This window comes from Medicago sativa, chromosome 2 (assembly GCF_051527215.1).
Source record: "Medicago sativa cultivar Bolivia chromosome 2, Bolivia_mono, whole genome shotgun sequence".
NCBI classification, from domain to species: domain Eukaryota; kingdom Viridiplantae; phylum Streptophyta; class Magnoliopsida; order Fabales; family Fabaceae; genus Medicago; species Medicago sativa.
This window is the reverse complement of record NC_140750.1, coordinates 56,178,212-56,185,119: the sequence shown is the minus strand read 5'-3', so window position 1 is coordinate 56,185,119 and position 6,908 is coordinate 56,178,212. Positions and strand designations below refer to the sequence as shown.

General features: G+C 33.3%; 1 long non-coding RNA gene across 1 annotated transcript; it reads right to left on the bottom strand.

Annotated features, from left to right (window-relative positions):
• Positions 1–4,140: 4,140 nt before the first annotated feature.
• Positions 4,141–4,983, bottom strand: LOC146949135 (uncharacterized). Its single transcript, XR_015025383.1, has 2 exons — positions 4,817–4,983; positions 4,141–4,675 (listed from the first exon to the last, which is right to left on the bottom strand). It is a non-coding gene; the product is annotated as an uncharacterized LOC146949135 (long non-coding RNA).
• Positions 4,984–6,908: the final 1,925 nt, after the last annotated feature.

The window sequence follows — 6,908 nt, the reverse complement described above, 5'->3', positions numbered from 1 at the left end:
TCCTTTGTTGTCTTCTTTTCAGCAATACCTGACAATACCGAGTCTGCCATTGCTAGGTGCAAATTGGAAACGGCAGTATCATCCTTCTCTTTCCACTTTTCGTCAGTGATATTTACATGTCTACCACCTATTGCGTCTAGGCAATTATCTTTTCTTAAAATTGCCTTTATCTTCAATTTTCATACCCGTTGAACTTCTCTATCTAAAATTTTGTTGCCATGGTTTTACACCAAATATTTTTTTTCTTCAAACTAGACTGGAATAATAAGAATTCTTTTCTGATGTGGAAGATCAGTTTAAACCGCAAACACATAGCATACTAAGATTTTTCTTATCACACCACTAGTTTATCACAGCGGAATAACAACTACGAACTAGTTGCTATGATACCATTGTTGGGTACCAGAGTAACAAAATATTATCACGCAACTAAAATAAGAGACGAGAAAAGAGGAACTGAACATGCAATATTTTTCGTGGAAACCCGTCAACAAATAATGGGAAAAACCATGGGGCAAGAATAGAGAACTTTCACTAAGTGAAGAAATTACATGACCTCTCTCTAAATACAAGGAGAGTACAATTACCATTCTCTCTTATAAATAGGAGAACATTAACTAACACAACGTAGGAGAAACCTCACAGGAGAAACTATTTTTCCTCTCTATATTTTTTCTCTCACTACTCTAAACAAGCTTTACTTGTTATTGTGTTACTGATTTGGGATGAATCTGCTTGTTCTATATGCCTGATAGACTTTTAGCAAGTGTACTAAAAATGCATCGAAGTAATAAAATAAGTTCGTATCCACGAGGACTGTGTTAATCTCAATTCAGCAATAAGGTTAATATTTAGGATGTGTAAAATATTTTGTTTGCCACTAGGCAGCAGATTTGATTTGATTGCATAAAATTAAATAACATAAAATAAAGATTCGGTTAGAAAATAAGATAGAGATGAGATCAGGTCTTTCGAATCATCCATGTTCCCCTAATTGGTATAATGCACCTATTCATATGAATGATTTTCTAGTTCCACGATAGTTAACAAAATAGTCTTAATCAATCTCTTGAGTTAGGACCCTCTTCTCAAACTACAGCCCCTAATTCCTTAGGTGGTCTAATAATCTTTGAAGGTTTAAGCACGTTAACCTAATATCACTAACAAACGATTATTCATTCCTAGACTAACCCTGTTTATTAGAACAATTCAATTAGGTCTAAGTAGAAAGCTATGGTCAGTAGTCATTCATTCTCACTAAATCATGTTTATATTTGATCATAATATAAAAAGCATTAAGAACAATTGAATTGAATAAAGACTAAATAATCATTCACAAGAAATAGAGTTTCACAACAACATGGTTCAATTATAGTTACACAGAATCATCTCAGACCTAATCTCTGGAAAACTTAGCAACTCATAGTAAAAGGATCAAGCGATATTAATAGAAGAAATTACAAGGTTTTAATCATGAGAAGTTCTTCAATTTGATATGCTTTGGCTCTCTGTGCATGTGTTAGAACCTCCTGCTACTTCTCCTTGCTTCGTGATCCGTGTCCCTTCTTGGTTCGAAAACGTGATGATATCACAAAGAGTGAATCCCACTGTGCGGCTTCTTCTTTTCCAAAACGTGATGCCTCCTTTTATAGCATATGTAACCTAGTTCCTTTCTTTCTTTCCAAGTCAACTCACGTGATTTTGCTCTTTGGACCAACATAGCCCATTAATTAATATTACTTCTTGACACCTCCTATTTTGCTCTTTTTTGATCATATTTTCTCATACTTTCATTTCTTTCCTTGTGCCATATGTTCCTAAAATCGTGTCACGAAATAGCCATTGTGACACATTTTAACCAATGTCGAATGAACTTCATCCTGTGCTCCAAATCGTGACACGTTTTTCAGTAATCGTGACACGATGCCCTCTTTTCAGTTTCTTCAGTTTTTTCTTGTTTTTCTTGCTGCTTAAACTTGTTTGTGAACTCAAAAATATCATAAAAAGACTCTAAAAATAGTGAATGACTGACTGTCATCAATGCCTGTATTTATAGTGGTTTCTGAGTTACTGTTCCAACCAATTTGTTTAACAATTGTGCACAATTTCAACAAACAAACTTTCGGTGCACATGCTTTGAAATTATTTCGGTGCACAATTTCAACACAAAAGTGGCTTTACCCACATGCAGTGGGTCCCACTTTATTGTTTCACATTAATGACTCCCTCACAAGTTGTAATCATACTATATATAAATCCAAGGTAGTTTGATGGGAACAAAACCCTAACCCTAATGCAGCCCAAGCACCCAAAATGACAAAATTATCCCTGAGTATCAAGCTATATAAATCCAAGGTAGTTTGATGGGAACAAAACCCTAATCCTAATGCAGCCCAAGCACCCAAAATGACAAAATTATCCCTGAGTATCAAGCCATTTCCCAAGCACCCAAAATGACAAAATTATCCCTGAGTATCAAGCCATTTCCCTCCATTTGTTTGCCCTTTGTTTACTGACAGTCTACAATAAAATATCAAAAGTTCAGTTTAGATATCAAAATCCAGTCTATAATCAAATATTTCATGAAATAAGTAACCTTTGTTATTTCAAAATGATTAATATCTTGAGTTTTGAGTTGACTTATAAAGAAATATTTCAAAATGTACTTTTGTTATTTCATGAAATGATCAACCTTTATTTTTATAAATCGAGCTCCCAAAATTTTGTTTATTATCTTTAGACTCATATGTTGATCACAATTTCTTTTTTCGTTGTAATAAAATATAATTATATTCATCTGTAACAGACCCGAAATAATTAACCTTTGTTATTTCAAAATGATTAATATCTTGAGTTTCGAGTTGACTTATAAAGAAATATTTCAAAATGTACTTTTGTTATTTCATGAAATGATCAACCCTTATTTTTATAAATCGAGCTCCCAAAATTTTGTTTATTATCTTTAGATTCATATGTTGATCACGATTTCTTTTTTCGTTGTAATAAAATATAATGATATTTATCTGTAACAGACCCGAAATAATTAACCTTTGTTATTTCAAAATAATTAATATCTTGAGTTTTGAGTTGACTTATAAAGAAATATTTCAAAATGTTCTTTTGTTATTTCATGAAATGATCAACCTTTATTTTGTTTATTATCTTTAGATTCATATGTTGATCACGATTTCTTTTTTCGTTGTAATAAAATATAATGATATTCATCTGTAACTAACCCGCGCGATAGCGCGGGTCAAAAGTCTAGTTGTTGCAAAAGACACCTTGGCATAATTTAAGTAGGCTAGAAATCACAATGTCCGTCGTTTGATATCAGTTCAGCAACACTAACAGTTCAACAATGTTCCCTTTAGCTAATACAGATTCCAGCATAGGATGTTCCTTGCTGCTTCTATACCAATTTTAATAATAAAACATGTATAACACTACAAAGATTCAGTCAACTAAGCAACATGCACCCAAAACAAAAACAAAGTAATGTAACTCTCATAAAAGCAAATAAGTCAACTTTGTTCAATGTCTTCGTCTTTGAGCGTCTCACAAATGAAATTACATCCTCCTTGAATCCATTTAAATTATTACATAAGCCATTTTTCAATGGAACCACTTGATAGGTCAGTTCCGTCGGGAAATATAGCGTTCATGGAGATAAATATGGAACCTGTGGTTGTTGGGAAGATATTATATCAACTAAATTACTAATTTAGAGCAGTGGCGGAGCCAGCCAAAAAATTTTGGGGTGGCCGCATTCCGCCATCAGAGAAAAAATTGAAATTTTTTTATGGAGAATTCTTACAAAAGAAACAATCATGTGATTATATGCAAATCTAATTAACCAAATCACAAATCAAATTCATTAACAAATGAATTACCTAATGACAAAAATTCACCAACTATGTTGATCTAAAAAAAGCAGCTAGGAAAGATGAAGTTGATTTAGAAGATGGTCTTCAAAAACAAGGTGGTGTTGAATTAACCAAAGAAGGAGTGCGATTATGAGCTCCGGAACAAAAACTCAAGTGATTAGTAATTACTGGACAAGTTTATAAGGATTAGTAATATCAATTAGGAACTTTAAACCTTTTAAAATATCAATAAGAATTGCAAACTGGGAAAACAAAATCAAAGAAAAACAAAATCTGTAGCAATAATGGAAATTAGAAATTTATACATTGTAGCCAAAATTTAAAGTACATGAATGAGAATCTGAGGGAAAACAGTTTTGAGAAAGTAAAGCTGCAAAATAAGGAACTAATCTTAGCAAAACTACTACAAACATTTTTGACCTTTCTTGGAGTACCCTCCCCAATCTGAACCACAAGGCAAAAAAATTCTCATTTATTGTCCATCATCAAATACATGGATGGATAAACCAAATATAAGTAAGTTTACAAGGTACCTTAACTTGCCCATGGTACCCTCCCTGTTTCACTTGACATAACATAGGCCCCAAATCAACATATCTTATACAGTTATGCTAATCATATCAAGGATTTCTTGTTTGATATTGTTTCATTCTATAACTTTTCAATTATCAAACTACAGTTACCATATAATGAACTATGTAAAGGGCTTGAACTTACTTGTATCTGTCCACAATGTCCACTGACCATATCAATGTCCGCAAGATCCATCATTCTCCTACTAGCTCATAAACCTGTTAATACAAAATAAAATAAAAACTCATTTTTGCCTTCACATAATCACAGTCAGATTTGTTGGTGTAAAAATATTTACTAATAATTGGCCACTACTTTAGGTAATCAGAATCGGTATCAGATGTAAAACAGGTTCAAACCTATGCAACCCAAAAGCCACTACTCATTCTTATGATGGAGTTTCAGGTGGTTATGATGAAGCCTGAGAGAAAATGAAGCAGCAACCAAAGAAGGAGGAAAGTTTGAAGTAGAAGAGGAAAATAAGTAACACGGCTCAAACTGAAGTAGAAGAGGAAAATACATGGATGGTTATGATTGGCCATGGCATGATAATAATATTGAGATTACCTTAGGGGTATTATAGTCTTTTCACGAAATAAATGGGTAGGCCATGGCCTACCCCAGTCCTCGTGTAGCTCCGCCTCTGATTTAGAGGAAGTCTAATTATGATGCGAAGTTGTGAAGATATTACACCATGGCATTCCCAAGAGTCTCGTTTAGATAGATACCATATATTATTATCAAAATTTGGTGTGATTTATTCACATTATCAAGCCCTAAGATGAGGATGAGCAACTCCTACCACCTTGAAATTGTTAAAGAGTCTCACGTCGGGCAAAAGATGACTTGAATATATGTTTATAAGTGAGGGTAATCATCATCTCACAAGTCAGTTTTGTGGGATTGTGTTAGGCCCAGCCACGATATCTAAGAGAATATATGTCTTCCAAAGTTACCAATAGAATTCTTGAAAAAATACCTTACGAGTATGTTTCCATCACAAACCCTCATTGTTGTTAATTTTTCCATCACAACCACGATTTTTGAGAGAATGTATGCCGACCGAAGTTACCAATAGAACTCTTGAACAATACCTTACGAGCATTTTTCCATCACAAATCCTCCTTGTTGTTAAGTTCCCACTTAACATTCGTCTTCTTGGCGTCCCCCTTTCCATTCAACCTTACTGCAACAATCCCTCACAAGCTTCCTTCAAAAAAAATAAAAACAATCCCTCACAAGCTCTGCATACCATAAGGTATATATCCAAAAGACTTTTTAATCCATAGAGTCCTTGAGAAAATCGGCCATCTAGCTAACAAATCTAGAGTTGCCCTCCTCCTGAATGTCTCCCATTGTTCATTGGTGAAACTTCACAAAGGTCCTCCTGCATGTTACCACTCCCACTCCCCCTCATTCTTCTATTGAGAATCATCCATTGGTCGAACCAATAGCCATTTTAGACACAAGGTGATTCTTCCTGAGAGAGGTATTGATAGCAACATGCACATAGACCATGAACATATATGAGTCTTGGCAAGAGGATATGTCACATATGCATATTTAAATGTCGTTTTCATAAATCTTATTTTATTCTACATCTATTATGTCGTTATCATAAATCTTATCTTATTCTAAATTGGCTAAAATATGGTTTTAGTCCCTGCAAAATATGTCTCGTTTTGATTTTAGTCCCTGTAATTTTTTTTGTTGTTTTTGGTCCCTGCAAATATGTCTCATTTTGGTTTTGGTCTCTGGCCCCACTTTTGTGATGATTTGCACACGTGACACATGATGACTGAACCCATTAATTTGAAAAATAGTCCCTGCAAAATCTTTTAATTTTTAGAAAGGTCCCTGCCAAATATATATTTTTTTTTTTAAAATAGTCCCTGGAGGGACTATTTTCAAAAACAAAATATTTTGCAGGGACCAAAAACAACAATTTTTTTTACAGGAACTAAAACCAAAACGAGGCATATTTGCAGGGATCAAAACCATATTTTAGCCTTCTAAATTTTAATCCCTGCGTTTATTTTTAAATGTTGTTTTAGCCTAAATTTTTTATTCCTATTTAACTTTCGTGTAAATATTTTTTTTAGAAAAGATTTTTTGTTACGTAATTTAAACTTCGACGAAACTAAATATATTTTCTATAATAATGGTTACATGGTACGATCAATTGAAGAGTTGGAATTCTATATAAATAAGAACGTTAACATTGTTAAAAATTCCATCAGCAACTAGAAGGACAATTGTGATTGAATAAACAAAAGACTTGAAGAATGTTCAAAAAGATGAAAATATGGAAGACTCGTTGAAATATAGTAAAATTTTGATCAATGTGAAATTGAAATAGATTTTATTTTTTGTTGGAATTTGTAAAGTGTCAATTGTTCGTTACGGGAGATGGTCCTTCAATTTTAGTGAAGAGATAATGTGTATGCAAAA